Genomic DNA, 19,136 nt, shown 5'->3' on the forward strand with positions numbered 1-19,136 from the left:
GGTTTAGCTGTCAGTTCTCACTAGGAAGGGTTGTTTTGCTTCTTCCTATTCCAGTACAGTATCTCCTTTTTCCCTTTGTATTGACTTTAGTGATTGTCTGGCACCCACTTTATTCTAGCTCATGATTGCTAGAACAAGCATAGAACATGCAGCTGGAGGCAACGAGACTAATATTTTCAGTAGCAATCAAAATCTGGATTTCAATGTGAAATACATTCTTTACCATCCCTGCACTGCACGCCAGAAGTTTCTCCCCGTTTCCATTTGTTTTTTTCACTTGTTGTTTTCAGTTTTCACTTGTTGTTTTCAGTTTTCAGTTTTCAGTCAGAAAACAATATTTCAGTTGTTTTCAGGAAGGCATCACCTCCCCAACTCTGCCCAACTCTGCCCCTGACCCAGAGCACAACAGCCAGGACTGAATTATGAGCCAGCCTCCCCTCTGGTGTTCATGTAGGTCCTTGTGACAAAATGGTGGCCCAAAAAGATTTTACATATTTGCCTTAATTTGTAGTAAGCAAAGGACTGAAATGGATACCAGATTATTCCCTGAATTGGAAATTATACATTTTGGGAGGTGGGTATTTTTCTTTATGATACAACCCAGGATCAGGAAGAGAAACATTAATTGAATCTACTCCAGGATAGAAAAGGATTCCCGGAACGTCTTTCACACACCTTACCAAACCCTTTGTTGACAATTCCCACTGCTTCCTTCTGAGGAGGGTGTACTGTAGGGCAGCTGTGTTACAGCTGAGAGTGACTGTCATATCCCTATCCTGTTTCTTATGTTGCATAAAGGTAGGTTGCATTAATGAATACAAGGCAGTTGCAAAAAACTCATTTCTGTGTTCCAAATTAACTGAACTCTTTTTTCCCACAAAGATCAAGTTTCATTCAGAAATTGATCGGGCACACTCAGACAGAATGTTCCTTTTCTTTCTCAGATGCAGATAATCACTTCCTATTTATTTATTTATTTATTTATTGGCTGTGGAGTGCTTACTTTTCTTTCTTTCCAGCTGAAAGAAAATATTTTCTGGAAACATTAAAAAGCTTCAGCTTTCAGCAAGTTTAATCCTCAGGGGGAAAAAAAGGCAACAAGCAATTAATTTTACAAGAAACATTGTCTTTTCAAGAGCTAACACAGATATTTGCTTTCGCATTTTAACATTGTGCTTAATATTTTCTATCTTTCATTTCATTGTTACTATCTTTCAGCTACCTATAGAAGAAATTCCAATAGGAACTGAAAGTAACATAGAGGAAGGGTGATCTTTCAAGGTGGGGGAGGTTTCTGAAAGGAAGAACAAGTACAAACATGTTTGAATTAAGTGAAAAAGTGGCAGCAGGAACAAATAGGAATTTCAGGTAGTTTGAGAACCAGCCTGTGTCATAGAAGGATGCTTGGCTTTCCAATTTTAAGAAAGAATGATAGCTGTTATATACGAATTTTGAATTATTTTATGCCAGTTCTATAGCAAGAACTTATTTTTCAATTTTATTCTGATATTCTCTGAAGGAAATAACCTGAACCATAGGACACAGTCGGTCGACTTCTTCACTCATCTGTCAGTCAGGAGAAACATCACAACGTTCTGTCTTCTCATAGCTGGAATAAAAGTGACAGTGATATCCCCTTTCTTGATCCTCTGTCTGGGAAATGAAACACAGTGCTGCTTGCCTGAAGCTAGTCAGATGAGAGAAACTAGTGATAAACAGCTGGCATTACATGCACATTTGGCAGATATTTAGAGAAAAAGGTGCTTATATACCTCATATAAATACATGTGTAAAATCCATACTACTACATACCTAGATTGCAGTTTTATAAGTGGTTGTTCTTTTAGTAATTTGATAAAATCATCGAAACCAGTGAGGCTTTTCATCTGTGTAAATCTAGGGAAATCAGTTTGGCTTATATGACACAAATCTTGACACTCCTATAAGCAGACTTCAACATTCTATTGATTTCTGCCATGAAGCAATGCTCTCCTTGCATGTTTCTTAGTGCAGGACGATGCCTTAATTCTTTAATGTATTCCTGTGTGAACACACAGAGCTGTAACATCTAATTGGGATTCACAGTGGAATTGTGTCTTTAAGTGGCTCTCACTCTGGATATATGCTCTCCATTAGCAACATGGCCTAAACTTGAATTTACTCGATTTGGGCTCTTCTTAAAAGGACTTTGACCCAGCTGGAGAAAGCATGCTGTAAATATTGTTTAATTTTGTTGGGAGCATATTTTTCTGATGAAAACTTGGGAAGTTTGTGGAAACGGTGATTGTCTGTAATAGCTGAGACCATAATAGCACTTGAATTTTGAAGAACAGCTTTTTGGCACACTGCATTTAAAGTCCTTTCTCCCCTTCCTTCCCATGGATGCTTTTAGCAGGTGCTGAAAAAGAGTTTGTAAGTAATCATCAGGATAAGGATAATACGTAAATTTATAAATAAATCCTTTAGGAAGAGGTGAAAAATTTTTATCTATCCACTAATTATGAATTATCCTGTAAATTCAGTCTAATTAAATGAAACAGTTTCATATATTTTATTAATCCAAAGCTATAGACTGAATGAATCCTTTTGTTTACAGCCAGACAGTCATAATAATCTCTGTTTATCTGTAAACTGTCAATTATTAGGCTCTGAGGCAAATTTGGGGTATATGTTTTTGCATTTCCTTAAACTGAACTTTTATATTAGCTGAAGACACTGTACCCTTGGTTTTTAGGTACATTTCTTAGTCACCTGTCTGGTCTGCAGTGTGTTCATAGTAAGGATAGGCCTTAACATTTTGAAGTACATGCAAAATTTCTCTGTTGGTCTTTGAGTAAAATTTTGGATATCAAGGGTGCACAGCTGAAGTTCCACAGCTGAGAATATGGCACAGGAGTGCTGCTAACACAGCTAGAATATCTGTATTTTCCAGCTCTTCCAGAGACTTCATATTTGACTTAATGAAGGAGCTTAATGACTATAAGTCATGGAAGACCAAGTGCATTCTCTGTCACTAACAATACTAAAATGATCTCAACATCAAGATCGATGGGAAGTTTTGCCATCTGTCTTGTAGATTAGATGAGCAGTAAGGTCTCTTTTTTTTTAAATTTATAATCCATGAAACTAAAGACAATAGAAGTTTTACAATGTAGAAACTCAGGAATGTAGCAAATGTTGTTTTGTTGAATCAATAGATAGGACGACACAAAATCTTTCTGACAGAGTTCATCGGAACTTGAAGGAAGCTGTTTTTTGACTGTGGGGCCAAAAAGACAGACAGGCCAATACAGTCAAGAGTTTTATGCTTTAAGTTCCGAGTGTTTTGCAGTGTCTTTTTTTTCAATTCCTCCTACTGTCCATTGGTTTCCCTTGGCACTGACAGGAATCATGGAGGAACCAGTTGAATTTATTACTCATAAGTTATTTCCCTGCCTGAAAAGGCAGTTGCAGGGATGTAAATGCTCCATTTATTAAGCAGATGGATCTGTAAATTGGTTTTAGATATTAGCAGTTGCTAATTTAATGGGAGGAGGAGAAAGGAAGAAAAATACCGTAACATTTAACATCTCTGAAACATTTCAGCATCTATTATTCCTTCCACTCTTCATGTGGAAGAAAAAAAAAAAAAGAAAAAAGGTGGGAGTGGTGCAGATGTTGATCTGTCTAAGAATTGTAAATGGATGCTGCTTCTGCACTGTCTGCCATAGTCATTCTCTTTATTGCTGACACTTTGAAAGACAGCACAAATCCTAGTCCCTTGGTGCCTGGCATCCTAGAGATGTCAGATAATAAGATGTATCCAGACTCACTGGTAGTTGGACGTTTTTTAACAGTGAGACACACTAGAATTATATCTATTTAATTATCTATCCCTGTTTATGTGAATAATCTAAATTAATCTAGCTTCCTCCCTAGATTTCTCAAGATTTTAATTAAGGTGTCTTGAATGTACATGCTGTTTTTGAGTGAGCACCTGCAACACTTTTTATCTTTCAAAGATCAAAAAGTTTTCTTATTATAGCTAAGTTTGTGTCCATAGAAAGAAAAGAAAGAATGAGCTCTCCACACTCAACAGAGAAAAAGAAGCTCAATTATTTTCCCTATTTCATTGTTTCTTTGCTGGTTTAATTTCAAAGTCAATAGGTGAGATATAGCAATGCTTTATTTTCAGTTTGGTGAAAGTGCAATTAAAATATTACCGCAGCTTTAAGCAGAAGAGTATTTGAATTCAAGCAGAAAGGTTGCTGGATGAAGAGGATACCCCCTTTTTTGAGAATCTGTGATTGATTTAATTTGGGGCCTACAAGAAAGCTGGGGGGGGGGGGGCTGTTTGCAAGGGCATGTAGCAATAGGATGAGTGGCAATGGTTTTAAACTAGAGCAGGGTAGGTTTAGATTAGACTTTAGGAAGAAGTTCTTTACAATGAGGGTGGTGAGACACTGGCACAGGTTGCCCAGAGAGGTGGTGGAGGCCCCATCCCTGGAGACATTCAAGGCCAGGCTTGATGAGGCTCTGAGCAACCTGATCTAGCTAAAGATGCCCCTGCTTACTGCAGGGAGGTTGGACTAGATGACCTTTAAAGGTCCCTTCCAACCCAACACATTCTATGATTTTTTAATTTAATCATTGATGAACACATCTGGATAAAAAAACCCACAAAAAGCAGCTGCCTAAACTGCACTTAATCCTGATTCAGGAAAATATTTTTTAATACATAGTTTAATTGTCTGTAAGCCTTCTGGATAAGAATTGAAAAGGTATATCAAGCAAAAATCAATCTTGAAAAAAGAAGAAAAGAAGTTTGGATTGTTAAGATATAACAGGAAAAGGAAACTTTTATATTATGGTATTGCACAGAAAGAGAGAGAAGATAGCTGTATAAAACTCCTGGCACTCACTGAGTCAACAAATTCTAACATAACTCAAAAACTCTAAAGGATTTTGTCTACTGGAGGTATTTTTTTTTTTCACAGCTAATACTTTAATTTATACTTCAAAGCCTACCTCAAATGCAAAAAAAACCCAGAACCTACAGTTATTATAACTCTATATGACAACATGTCTCAATCCACCCACTAGTAAGAGTTCCTTTTGTCTTTCTTGTCATCCTCACTATTTCCTACACTGATCGTGAGAAGAAGAAAATAATCTCTGCCATTATCAAATGGTCTGAGAATGATGTCTAGTTATAGAAGTAGACTGCCTGTGTCTTTTGTGAAGAGGATACATGGATTGAGTGTGTTACTTCAGTGACAGCTGAGATGTTTTTAATTTCTGATTAAGTTTTTCCATCATTGTTGGTACTAATACTGTGTCTGAGGGAAGCAAGGCTTGCTAGTTCCATATAATTTTCACCTCATTTTTAATTTTGTAGTTGAATGCCTAAATGATTGAATGTGATTACTGGCAAAACAGTCTAAAAATGCTCTGAGCTGTAACACTTATATTCCATATGTATTGATAAGTAAATGTAGTTTTAAGCCTAAATTAGAAAAAATAAAAAAAAAAACCAAAAAACAACAAAAACATCCCATGCCTTATCTGACTCTCTGCTTCTCCTTTCTGCTATATGTATAATTCAGTGCTCACTTAAAGTGACTTCATTATGTTAATTTGTTAAACTGGATTATTGCCATGTAACTATCATCAGCCCTCCTTCCTAATTGTGAGATGTGTTTATGATGTCATCTTTTAATATGTATTATTGCTGTATTATGTCACGTTTTGATTCACGCATTGAATTTTTTGCTGTATAACCAGGTACTGATCTATAGGCCATAGCTGTCATTTTCCCTGGGCACAGAAAATATTGTTTATTTCACATAAAATTCTGGTAGGCTTCCACAGTTCTTAGATTTTCTTGCTCTGTTTGTGGACACAATTGTTGTCGTCTTCTTCCAGATGTTCCAGTCCGGAGTTTTGTTCAATTATTAATTATTAATCAATTGTTCAGCCTGGAGAAGATAAGGGTCTGAGGAAACCTCAAAGCAGCGTTCTAGTACTTAAAGGGGGCCTACAGGAGGGACTCTTTATCAAGGAATGTAGTAATAGGATGAGGGTAATGGTTTTAAACTGAAAGAGGGTAGATTTACATTAGCTACTAGGAAGAAATTCTTTAGTGTGAGGGTGGTGAGACACTGGAACAGGTTGCCCAGGGAAGCTGTGGATGTCCCATCCCTGGAAGTGTTCAAGGCCAGGTTGGATGGGGCTTTGAGCAGCCTGGTCTAGTGGGAGGCGTCCCTGCCCATGGCAGGGGTTTAGAACTAGATGATCTTCAATGTCCCTTACAACTCAAACCATTCTATGATTCTATGATTCTATAACTGAAACAGAAGCTTCAGGCAACTTTTACTACTCAAAGTCCTTTAACTTTACTTTTCCTTCTCTGAGGAACACCCACTTGCCATAACCTTTCCATATTGCTTTTGCCTCCTCTGTCATATTCACTTCTAGTTTCTCACCTACACATTTATTTCCATAAAAACTATACTTACTAAGAATAATAATGAAAACATAACCTTTCTCACCTTCATCACTGTGTCTGTAGAAACTCCCTTGAGAAGGAAATGGCTTCTTTATCTGTCACTTCTTTGCCCGCTCCTTATTCCCCTTTTCTTTCCCCCACAACTGCTATGCATATTTATATAACTGTTATTTCTGTTTTGGTCTTTAATTAGTATTTTCCTCAAATTCAAAAGGGAAAAATATGGATCTTCAATATAACCTTATCTGTCATTAATCTCCATAATCTACTGTTTATAAACTGTGCATAATTTTCACAGTCCTTGAATTCGTTATCTTGGACTCACTTCTCTGTTTAGAGTGTCAGGATCCACGACAGTCACTAAACATTTTGCCTATTGGGACCTACCATTTGCCTTTCATATTCCTTCTCACAAACCTGTCTGAGACCTTTCCCGCTTATCCCTCTACTTCTGGGTTATGTTCTCTACTTTCCTCACGCAGATTCTCTTTGCTTGAGGTACCTGTTTCCAAGTTCTTTCAACTGTACATTACTTCAAGCTTACTTTTTTAGCTTTGGTTAAACTTAAGCTGCCTATTTACACTTGAGTGGGTTATAGCTATAGCATATTTTTGGTTTTTAGCAACTATTTGCCTGCAGCTGGATACAGCACACATCCCATACTACAACAGACTACTGAATTAAACAAATCATGACTGGGCATGAACTGAGCTGAGGCACTGTCATGTCTGGAATTAGTGCTAGGAGAAGAGTTTAAGTCTAAATCTCTCTACTGCCACCTGAGAAGTGCTAGTATTTAAGAATAAATTACACTTTATTCTGTCTAGACACACCTTAAACAGTAAACATAATACATTTCTGTTATTTCTCAGTGTCGTCTTCTCTGAAGTAAGCAATTCTAAATTTCTCAGTCCCTGTCAATTGTACTTTCCATTTATCATCCCACTTGCCATATGCTAAATTTTCACCATCTTATCTAACTGGCACTAGATATACAAAACAGATTTTTCTGATATGCTGTTAAAGCACTCCATACAGCAAGGGCAATTTCTACATCCATACAGATCTATGGGTCTGTATAAAACAGAGAATGGCTCCAAACTTGTACCGTTATGTGTCACAGGTGAATTTGTGCTTTAGCAAAGGTGTTTCTTCACTTAAAGATAACCCTGTGAGTGTATATCTACAGAAAATGTTTCTGTGTGATGTAGCTAGCTTATTAGCTGCATTCTAACTGCAAGCACAGAACTCTGTGTGTGATACTCTGTCTTGTTTCACCTTGGCTGTAGTGGAGAGGTACCTCCTATATTACTAGATTTCTACTGGAAGAGTGGAAGGTTATCATGAGCAACTTAGCTTTTCTAAATTCTTAGTATCACATCAGATTTGTCAGTGTTTATAGGTTTTTCCCTAGGTTCAATATCTACATCTTTCTCTCACTCTGTTATTCAGTAGAATGTTGCCACAACTGTGAACATTTGCAAACATGGCTGAAAGATCTGTTTTAAATTAGCTTTTTGCAATTTATTGTCACTTTTGAATTTGCTTTATTTCACATCCTGCAAAAGAACAGTGTCAAAATGATCTCAAATTTCAAAGCATGCACTTTTCCAGCAAGCCAATCAAATAGCAATGCATATTAAAGTAGCTTCAGAGAATGAATAATAGCAAAGCTGCAAATAACAGTACACTCCTGACAATATTCAGTCTGTTCTTTACAGAAATAAAGTAACGTTAAATCAAAGACACCATCAGCTTCAAAAAGAGTATGTTTTTTTTTTTCCAGAATGAAAAGTGCTGCATAATAAATATTATGCAAAGATCAAAGCAACTTTGAAAGAATTATAATAATACATGCTACAGATAGATAGAATTTTAGAAACAATGGTTTGCAATAACTGATATTTTTACTGAATTAACCCAATATCATATGGTATTTTACCTAGTTTTCCAGCTGTCACTGAATGAAATGACTGTGTCTGATGTATGATATCACACTTAGCAAACCTGTCAATGTCAACACCCGATTCAACACCATATGGTCAACTATTAGTTGCTCTTTCAAAAATATCCGATGGTTAAATTTCTTAATGAGTGTGACAAATGCTACAGAACTCCACTCATCCTGAGGTAGAATTTACCCATCTTTTCTGTAAAGCAACCATATGAAAAGTAGCAGAAACTAGGTTTTCTTAAAATGTTATGTAGCTTTTTAAAAGAAAAAAAAATCAGAATTATTGTGTGAGAAATTATAATAGCAAATTATAACTGTCTACTTTTAAAAGCAGGTTCCTTCCTTCTCTTGTGCTCAAGCAGATTTCATGTTGTTTTGGGTTGCAACAAAACTTCCCTGCAAGGTAAAATCTTATTTCCATTACCCCAGGGCCCATCTGAATGTCTGCCTTTATTTCTATAGAGATTTCTCCTGGTTTCTACTTGTGCTGTATTTTTCCAAGGTATTGTTTCATATGTTTAAATTAGGCACTTACACCTGCATTGGCATCATTTTAAAAGGTATTGGGAGGTTCCTAATTCACATTAAAATCAAAGAGTTAAAAACCTGAATATCTCTGAAAGAAGGATAATTAAATCCTTTGGATACGGATTATTGGGATCCAAGTTATATTTGGAAAATGAAACATAAATCACTTGACCGGTGTCTGTTGGTGCTAGGCATAGCAGTGCCTCAAGATCAGAGATCAGCTCAAACCAAAGTTAAATGACAAGGAATAAAACAAATTGGTTCTCAAGTATGTAAAGTAATGTAGCAGCAGGAACATGACGCTCAGGTTGCAGATTTCCCTCAGACTTCAGCCGATTGAAAAAGGGGGAAAGATCATACAAATTCCTCATAGTTAATCAGGAAACTTTTCAGGATTGGGATACCTAATACAACAAGAGCTCAGGAAGTGATTTGCAAAACTACAGAGTGGAAACTTGGATAAATAAAGTGTACTAGAGAATTCAATACAGCAAAAGGAAAAACATGCCCCTCATCCTTTTGATTTTTTTGATGTTGTTGATGAGCACTTGTATTTGGCAGGTGAGGTATACTCAAACTTGCTAAAAGTACTGAGACTGTTCCTCACCAAAGCACAGATGTAATAGAGGACTATAAAGTCACAAATTGTTTGGGGAATGTAAAGAGATAATGATGATTTTCTGTTTCTCACAGATTGAAAATGAAGGGTTTTTTCTATGAAACTGTCAGACTGCTGGTATAAAACAGTAAGAAGAAATGCATATGTATGTATTTATTTTTCATAGTACACACAGTTCAACTGCTATTGATTAGGTCATAGCTCTCAAGAGGTAGATAAGATAATTAAACTAAGTAATGGAAATAAAAATTGTTAAACCTAAGCATGTGGACATCCCTAAGACTCACACAGTTGACAGTTGAAAGGATATACCCTTGGAAATATTAAGGGTTTCAGAATACCTAAATATTTCTTTCTCACCAACAATTTGCTGTTAATGTCAGGCACAGAATACAAACCAAAATTGGGTCCAACTAAAGCTGAACACTGTCTGCCTGACTTATTTTCTTATATCTTACTATCCAAACCATTGAAAGACTGATATTTTTTGAAATAGAGATATATTACGGATGAAATACTAACTTGCAAATGAAATGCTGCATTGCATTTTCTGAACTATGTAGGAAAATGCTCTATCACTGCTGTTTTGTCTACTTTTGCAAAATTGTATTTTCTCAAACCAGGGATTTATGAAATGCAAATTAACTTTTCAAAGTCTATTTAATTTGGGCTTAATCTGAGAATAAAACATCTAATTTTGAGGTTGCTTAATCTGACATAGGAATCCATCCTGTTGGATTAATGTTTGAGATCTTCCTGCTGAGTTCAAATATGATTCGATAAAATCTCGTTGTTGTTCCTTTCCATTTTCTTCCTTCTTCTTTTTCCTGCTTTGCAACAAATAAGATCTATGTAAGAGAAACAGAAGAAAGATTATCTTTACATGTTGTGTATGCATATGCATGTGAATAAATGGGTATATATAGCTCAGGAAAATTGGTAATATTTCCAGGGAACAACTCAATCAACTGTGGCTCAATGCTACAACTTGATGAATTTTTTATTTGGACCTGGAGAAGCTCTTGAATTTTTAACTAATTCTAAACCTGTAAGTATTCCAGTTAGATTTAGTCAGGCTACAGGATTCATTTTTAGAAAACTCTTGTTTTTTCAGTGCTTTGTATGCCTTTCTCTTCTACCTTCTCTACTTTCCAAGGTTTCACTTTTCTTTCTCCTCCCATTTCCCTTATTCTTACTCAACATACTTTCTTATGCCAGATATGCAATTGTTTTTAGGTTGGTGAATTGTCTTGATAAATATACATTCTGCATGAACAACAAAGTAGTTTCACCAGTAGAATATGTGTTGTCAGTCCCCAAGACTGCACAAATCATCTATAATGTATACTAATACCTTAATTTAGAAAACTAAAGAAGTCAGCTACTAATAACCTTGAGGGTTTTTTCTGTGATATTCTACAGAGAAAGAGCTGTATTATATGAAGAAAAGTTCTATGGCAATTTCTGTGAGAACATTTTCTTTTTAAATGCACCTAACTCAAATTACTTGCTTTTAACTTCTGCCTCCTATACATTAACAAAAAATGAAAACACTTAAAAACCAGACCGTCCTATAGTATCCAGTAGCCTATAGATACATAAATATTTTTATACAGTCCCTGATTTACTGGCATACAGCATCACATTATTAATGCATAAAGTGCACTGATAAATCGGAACTTCAACAATTATTAGTGTAAGTCTTAACATATTCACTGCCTGTTGTTTAATTGCTTGATTTTGTTTGATTTTATTCACAAAATAATTAGCCTACTAAGCATCTAATTATTGCTAAGGCATGCATTATACCGATCTTCACCATTGTGTAAACATTGCGTTAGTGAACGCTGTAACATTTGAGAAGTTTGCTATCTGACCTACCAAAAGTAAAATCTTCCTGAGATTAATAATTTCCTTTAAAAATCAGTGTTTAATTTGCCTGGCTCCATAATATTTCCACATATTCTTTGCTGAAGCATAATTCTCACTGAAACAGAAACTTTCTCTAAATTGAAAGACATATAGAATTTTCTTAACAGCCCTTCGAGGCCCAAGATCAAGGCAGACTTTCAACCCATTACTTACAGTGACTTAAAGCAGTGTATTTCCCTTTGCATTTCTTCCGTTGGGATCAATATATAAGAGAAAATATCATATCATGGAGTATAATAGCTAGAATTGCAATTCATTTATTGGCTGAAAGGCTCATTTATTTACACATTCATCAGAGAAATAATTAATTTTTTCACTAATTTTTTTGTTTCTTTATAGTTCTTTGTTATTTGTTTGTTTTCTGAACTTGTAAGATTTCTTGTCCATAAGCTATTTGAAAATAAAATTTTTCTTCCCTTCCTTTCCTTTTAAATATTAGGCAAGAATATCATTGCAAATTCATGTTAGATATAAACATCATTTAAGAACAGATGAGAAAATGCAATGTACTTTAAATTGTACCGAATTGTGTTCCTAGAGTTCCTGTCAACAATGAAGGTTTCTAGATGTTTTTGACCCTTAGTTCTTGGGGAAAAAAAAAACAACAACCCCCCTCCCAAAAAAAAAAAACCAAAACAGAAAAGCTGAAAGCAAAAAAGCCCTTAAATCTCAAATATAAACGTGTAATTCAAGGCTCAATTCATACCCAGCCATGTGGGAAAAGGACTGCGAATCCAAGAAAGAATGCTCTAGTCCTAGAGAGAAGATGTAAATTTTTCCATTTTTTTTTTCTCTCTTGACATATGAAAGGGTGAAACCAATGGTCTCCCCAGAGAGCTTCAACCCTTCCTTCTCAGCTGGATGAGAAAGATAGTGGCCAAGAGAGGTGATCAGGGAAAAGTGTGTGTCCCTAAAAGAGAGAGAGTAAGAGGAAGTCCTGGAGGTGAACTAACCCACACCATCAAATTATAGTACATAAAAAAAATACATATACATAAAGTATTTGGAATATATGGTACTTCTTAACTACCATATGATTTTTCCCTTCTCTTCTGTTACTTTTTCAAATCAGAAAATTTGCTTCATAACTGCTCACTACTACATTTGAATTGGATTTATTGTTTTATTTTAATTGATATATTACATAATTCTGAAAATAAAACTTGGACTACTTGCCAAAAATCTGTTACAAATGTGATTATGCTTATTGTGCAGCACTGCCTAAAGGAAAGTATTGTGGTGAATCAGTTTTTTATGTCTATTATTTCCTTCTGTTAGTAGCATGAGACATCAAAATCTCTGTATAGGTAAAATTTCAAAAGCTCTTATAAAAACAATGAAGTATTATAAAGAAAGCTATATTTTACTCAGCATAAAAGGAAATGCAGTAAGCTGTGCAAAAAACCCACTATAATTTTCTACCTGGTTTTGGACATCTTTGACATAAACATCCAAAATGGGCATGCTATAGTCTGCACAGTTCTAATTATCTTTTAGATGGCTTTGCCTGGTATTGATTGCTGAGCATAGTTCTCAACACATAATAGTGATTTAAAAGGATAATTCCTGATTAGGTCTGTGAAATATTTATCTTCACACTTATTACCCTGCTTCTTATAATTAAATGACATGATGTTAGATTTGCATGCAAGTGTACATCAATAGAAAGCATAAACTAGGCATTTATAGAAAGCTGTGCTATATTCACTGCTGTGATATGAAGCTAACAAATAATATGGGAGCCTGATGCTCCCTCTTTAGTGCATTCAGTGCAGAACTGGGATTTGTGCAGGCAAAACTGTATTTTTGGGTCTTAATTTTTTTTTTTATTTCATGCTTTTAATACAGAATGCCAAATGGAGGGAGCTCTTGCCCATCTAGATCTACTCCTTTCAGACAGAACACAAATAGAGGCTTAGTTTTACTGAAGGGCTGATGATAGCAAGATAGTTCAAGGACCTCTGCCATATCTTTTCCAGTTGCCAAGTATAAGCAAAGTGTAGAAGCCATAGTATAGTAGCCAAGTCTCTAATTAACATTGTCTCTAAACAGCATTTGTTAGGGAGTTAATTAGACTTTGAGCAGAGATATTCTGTTCTTTCACCAGCACACTACTATTGAAGAAATAATTTGGCTCTTTTGTTCCTGTCTGTTTATCTTGGGTTTCATAAGATTTCTTGTCACCATGGTATCCTTACTCTTTCCCCAAAAATAAAACATAAATGTTTCTGACTTAGTAAACAAAAAGTGGCAAAACAAACGAAAATACATTCTGACATATGGAAGGTACGACATTTAGCCCTGAAATATAGCACAAGAGGCAGGAAGAGAAAACGTATTTTTCCTCTCCTGTGATGTAGTGATGCAAAGTTTTTATGTATTTACTCTAGTATTGCATCTTATTTTGCTAAAATGGTTGGGTTAGTTGCAAATTACTCCATAACTACTGTAAATGCAGTCAAACTTTCCAATTTCTTTATTCATCAGGTTGACTTTGTAATGTCTTCTTTTTTCTTTTCCAACTTTGATAGAAGCTTTTAGTGAAATGAATAAATAAGTTCTGAAAGAGTGTGACCTGGCTTTGCGTTCCTTGCCACAAGAACTCAGGAATGCTTATTTCAATATCTCAAAATGATCACTCAACTAGGCTGTCAAAGAACCACTCATTTGTTGGTACCTCAGCAGGGGCCACAGAGAGTATATTTAACATTTAATTTTCATTTATTTCTCAAGGACAACTATGTGACCCCAGATCATTTATACAGAAGGCTGAGTGTCAATGTTAATTTTCTGATCTGCTCCCATACAGGAACTTGGGAAATTTCCAATTCTGAGCTAAAAGAAGATAATAGCACAATTAGAAACCACCGTACACCTTTTTCTTTATCACCTAAATGAGTTGCGGCCACCTGCTGCTTGTCAGATTCAGCAGCAGAGCAGGTCCTTGTGGAAAACCATACTCAGAGGTGGTTGGAATAAACAACAGCAGAGAATGGAATGTCCTCAGAAAATCCCCTTGTCTGCTGAAATCAAACTTATTTTTAAATTTTGTATTGAGGTGCAGGTAGGATTAAACTCCTCCAGATTTGTATGACTGCAGTAGTTTTTATGCTCTAATGCTACTAGGAAATATTCCTATCCCTCTATCTATAGCCAGTGGAGACAAATAGGTATGATTCTTGTCCCTCTTTAGTGTTTCACCCTGAAAACATATTTCACTTTAAAGAAAACAGGTTTTGCCCTGAAAAGGACTCTTTTCCTGAATTAGCTTTCAGGTTGCTCTTGTGAATTGAGTAGCAGTGTGTTTGTCTCTGCTCAGCACAAATGTTCAGCAAGTTTTTTTCTCATAGATGTTTCTTATAAACTCACAGCTAAACAAAAGTGAATGCATCTAAACATTCAAAAAATGTTTGAGAAGATCATGCTTACAGCTAGATCTTTGCTTTACTGACTTAAATACTCTCTATGCTGTTGAAGGAGTCTTTATCTGACTTCACTTAGTTCTTCTGTCTCAACAAGACTCTGCTACTTGTAAACAATTTTCTGTTTAAAGGTATCCTAAAACTGTTTCATATGCAGAACTATAATGGCCAGCTGAGGGAGCTGTGTTGTTGCCCTACTGGCTTCAGGATGTGACAAAGGAAATTAAGCTAATAGAAAACTACGCTTTCCTTTGCATTTATCCCTATCCTGAAAATGAAATAGTTGGTTTCTATGATAGAATAAACTTGAGACTGTACGTGTTCATTTAACGTGAAGACAGGGATTTCACAGGCACAAATTGGTCCATATGCACCCTGTAGTGCATATACAGGGAATTTGACATATTCTGAACATATCACATCTACTGTATCTTCTTTGATCACCTGTGTAATGTATGAGCTAAGATCAGTATCCCTGCACAGACTACTGGCATTTTGCAGTTTCATCTGGTACATCCTAGATGTGTTAGGCCAGCTGCATAATCATCATATCATTACAGTAATTAGTAGGAGAAATGTATAGATACCAGTTAAAGGTCAAATATCTTGCAATTCTACCTGGTCAAGATCTCTCTCTTTGTTAAAGTAAACATGCCAATGTTAGAATATTGTAATCTGATTATTACTGTTATGGTACTAATACCACCCAAGAGCTACACATGATTATGGTAGCACATCCTGGCATGCCACAGTTTCTTAGATAGTACAAAATATGCAATTTTGGAATTTAAAATGTGATTAGGTTAAATGAGTAAGAATAGACAAAAAAATGATGTCTTTCTGATCTCTCTATGTGCTTGTCTTCCAGTGTGTTTGGAAAGTTAACCATATATGTACACTCAGAGCCAGTGACAGATTTAGAATTTGTCCGTTGTGATGATCTCTTTAGTGCCAAACCTTCTAGATCTTTTGAAGGAAGTGAAAAAAAGAAAACACAAAGTTATTATTTCACTTTCTAATAACTCCCCTAAAGCTTTGAAAGGTTCAGATAAAAAGTTCCATTTTGGTTCTATATTTATTTATGGACTTGGAGAAGGCACTTGTCATCGCCCTGAACACTGATCAGAAACGAGCTAAGAAAAGTTGACATCATGGTGAAATTAAAGTCCTTGCTATTTCTTGACAGAAGGTGACACACAAGCTAATACATTTCTTTCAGTTTACCTGACGAAATTTCTCGAGACATCAACTCACAAGGAAAGTCCAAATTCAATCTGCTTAAGTGAAAAGAAAAACCTGGAGGTGAGTCATATGTGCTATTGTAAGAACTTCTGTTTTGCTGAAGAAGTATTTCCCATGAGCTGATTATATTCAATTGAGATGTTTCTGCACTGAATCTTATGTAAGACAGGACAAAGTGCTTTTGGGTGTTGGGGTGAAACCTCTGGGATAGTTCTTTGCTCCTCATACTATTTTATATTATTTTAAATGGAATGCAAGGTTAAACAGTGTGATTAAATCTTACTCAAATGCCACCACCTCCTTGCTTCTTCTTTTGCTGATGACTTCCTGTGAGTCTATTGTCCTTTCAGTATGATAGAATGTTCAGCGTAAAAGTTGAAGAGAGTTCCTCCCTGCAGGGGGGAAATAGAGCACCTGGAGTGGTTAAACCTAAAAGGAATAAATGAAAACCAAATGAAATATTCTTTTGTTTTAGTTGAACTTGTAACTGCCAAGTTGTCCTGGTTTGGGGTGGAGCAGAGACAACTTTCTGTTCAGTGAGAGAGGCTCTTGTTTACACTTGTTGTTGTGGCAACTGTTGACTTGGTTGTTTACTCCATGGAGGGTTTGCTCCTTTGGGAAGGTGTGGACAAGGTCAGGTGACCCAAACTGACCAAAAGGGTATTCCATCCCAACTACCATGCTCATTATAAAAGCTGAGGGATCAAAGGGTCAGCTTTTTCTTCAGCTGCTTCTTCAATGGTCATCTTTCTTCAGTGACTGATGCCCAAGGGGGACCCTGTCTGTTTGTTTACCTTTGATCCCAATCCATGCATTCCTAAATCTGGATCTGGAATCCAGTTCCCATCCATTGCTGAGTCCAGTCTGGAACTTCCTCAGTGCCTGACGGTGACATCTTCCTGGGAACTTGATACAGTTTTATATATATATTGTATCTATGTCATTATTTCCTTTTTGTTTTATTATTAACATTTCATTGAAGTAGTTTAGTTTTTTTTCTAAACTCATAAATCTCTTTATCTCTCTCCTTGGAGCAAGAGCTAGGGGAGAGCATCTGTTGTCTTGTCATTGGCCAAGCCTGCCCAAACTGTGACACAAGGCACTCTTTCTCTGATTTTTCATGAAAGAGAGAAAGAAACATAAATGTATGTAACTTACTAGTACATTTACTAACACCTTCCTCTTATTCATTAATGAAGGAATTGTACTGCTAAGAACCATACCTCATGGGAATCTACTCAAAATAATTATAATAAAAGAGTGGCTGAAATTTATTATATGAGACATTTGTTTACTTTTGTAGAAAAAAATATTGTGGTCCCAGGGACAGTAACTTCTGTCTTATTCTACCAAAGTTGTGGTTATTTACCGTAAGTAGAAATATATTTTTTTTAAACTAGGAGCCCCAAAGAACCTAGCTATTTCCACAGACATAACTGGCAACAATACAGAAAAACTAGAATGGTTATAATAAACTCTACAAAGGTTAAATAAATAAGCAATATGATAATTATATTTCACACATTTAAAATAAGATTTCATTTCAGTTTTTAAATAACATCTATTTTTAAAGAGATGGAACTGATATATCTAGCCCAATTAATTCTGAATAGGATCCCTGTGGCCAAAGCAGGGACATCCAAGTTTCTTTCCTTATTCTTCCTTTGTTTTATTGATCAATACATTAGCACAGAAATGGAGGACAATAAACACTAAAGTAAAAACAGATCAAATTCACTAGCTTTAGAAAAAATGAAAATTCCTGCATCTTAACCTGTGTTACCTTATATCTAAACATTTTGAACATGGCTTTATAGAATCATAAATGTGAGTCAATAACGACAATTTAATTAAAACCATCTGGAAAATCACATAATGATTCAGGGTCTAGAGAACACATAGTCCAACACCTTTTCTCAGAGCAAGATTACCTACAGCAGGTTGCGTAGGACTGTGTCCGATTTTGAAAATCTCTAAGGATGGAGAGTCCACAGTCTCTCTGGGCAAACTGTTCCAGTGTTTGGTCACCCTCACAGGAAAAAAGTGTTTCCTGATGTTCACACAGAACCTCCTGTGTTTCAGTTTGTGCCCATTGCCTCTTGTCCTGTCACTGGGCACCACTGAGAAGAATCTAGTTCTGTCTTCTTTACACCTGGCATGAGGCATTTATACTCATTGGTAAAATCCCCTTGAGCCTTCTCTTCTCCAGGTTGAACAGTCTCAGGTCTCAGTGTCTCCTCACAGGAGGGATGATCCAGTTCCTCCATCATTTTTGTGGACCTTGGATGGACTCACTCTAGTATGCTCGTGTCTCTGTTGTACTGGAGACCACAGAACAGGATCCAGCACTCTGGATATATCTCGACAGTGCTAAGAGGAAGAATCACCTCCCTTGACCTGCTGGCAACATTCCTCCTCATGCAGCCCAGGACACCTGTGGAGCTTCTTATCTGTGTTCATATTCTGAGTTCATAAGGAGTCCATTCTCCATCTGTTTCTGAGAGAAAAATTAACTTCTATGGAAACAACAGGCATATGTACTGAAAACTCGCTTTTTGCTAGCATTATATAGTACCAAGTATTCATCTGGTGATTTGGCTAAGGAGAATTTTGGGCTTTGCCCCAATGTGCTTTAGAAACTGAATAAATATGTTCATGCTAGGCTTTTAGTCTTTTCTCTTCACATTTCGCCCAAAGTTGCTGGAGATGGCTGAGCAAATGTATAATATAATATAAGTATCTGTCTGTCTTTTTTAAACTCTAATATAATCATACTTCAACTTGAATACTGTGTGCTTATTGCTGCTTAATTACAATTTCTGATGCATAAATCCAGTCTCAACGGAAAAATTTGCTGGTTTTGATTATTATTATGGGTTCTGTCAGGCAGTGGGTTTTGTGCTGAGATGTAGTTTTTAAAGATAAAATATAAAATCTTCAATTTGTTTTTTA

The sequence above is a fragment of the Larus michahellis genome, chromosome 1 (genome assembly GCF_964199755.1).
Source record: "Larus michahellis chromosome 1, bLarMic1.1, whole genome shotgun sequence".
Classification (NCBI taxonomy): Eukaryota; Metazoa; Chordata; class Aves; order Charadriiformes; family Laridae; genus Larus; species Larus michahellis.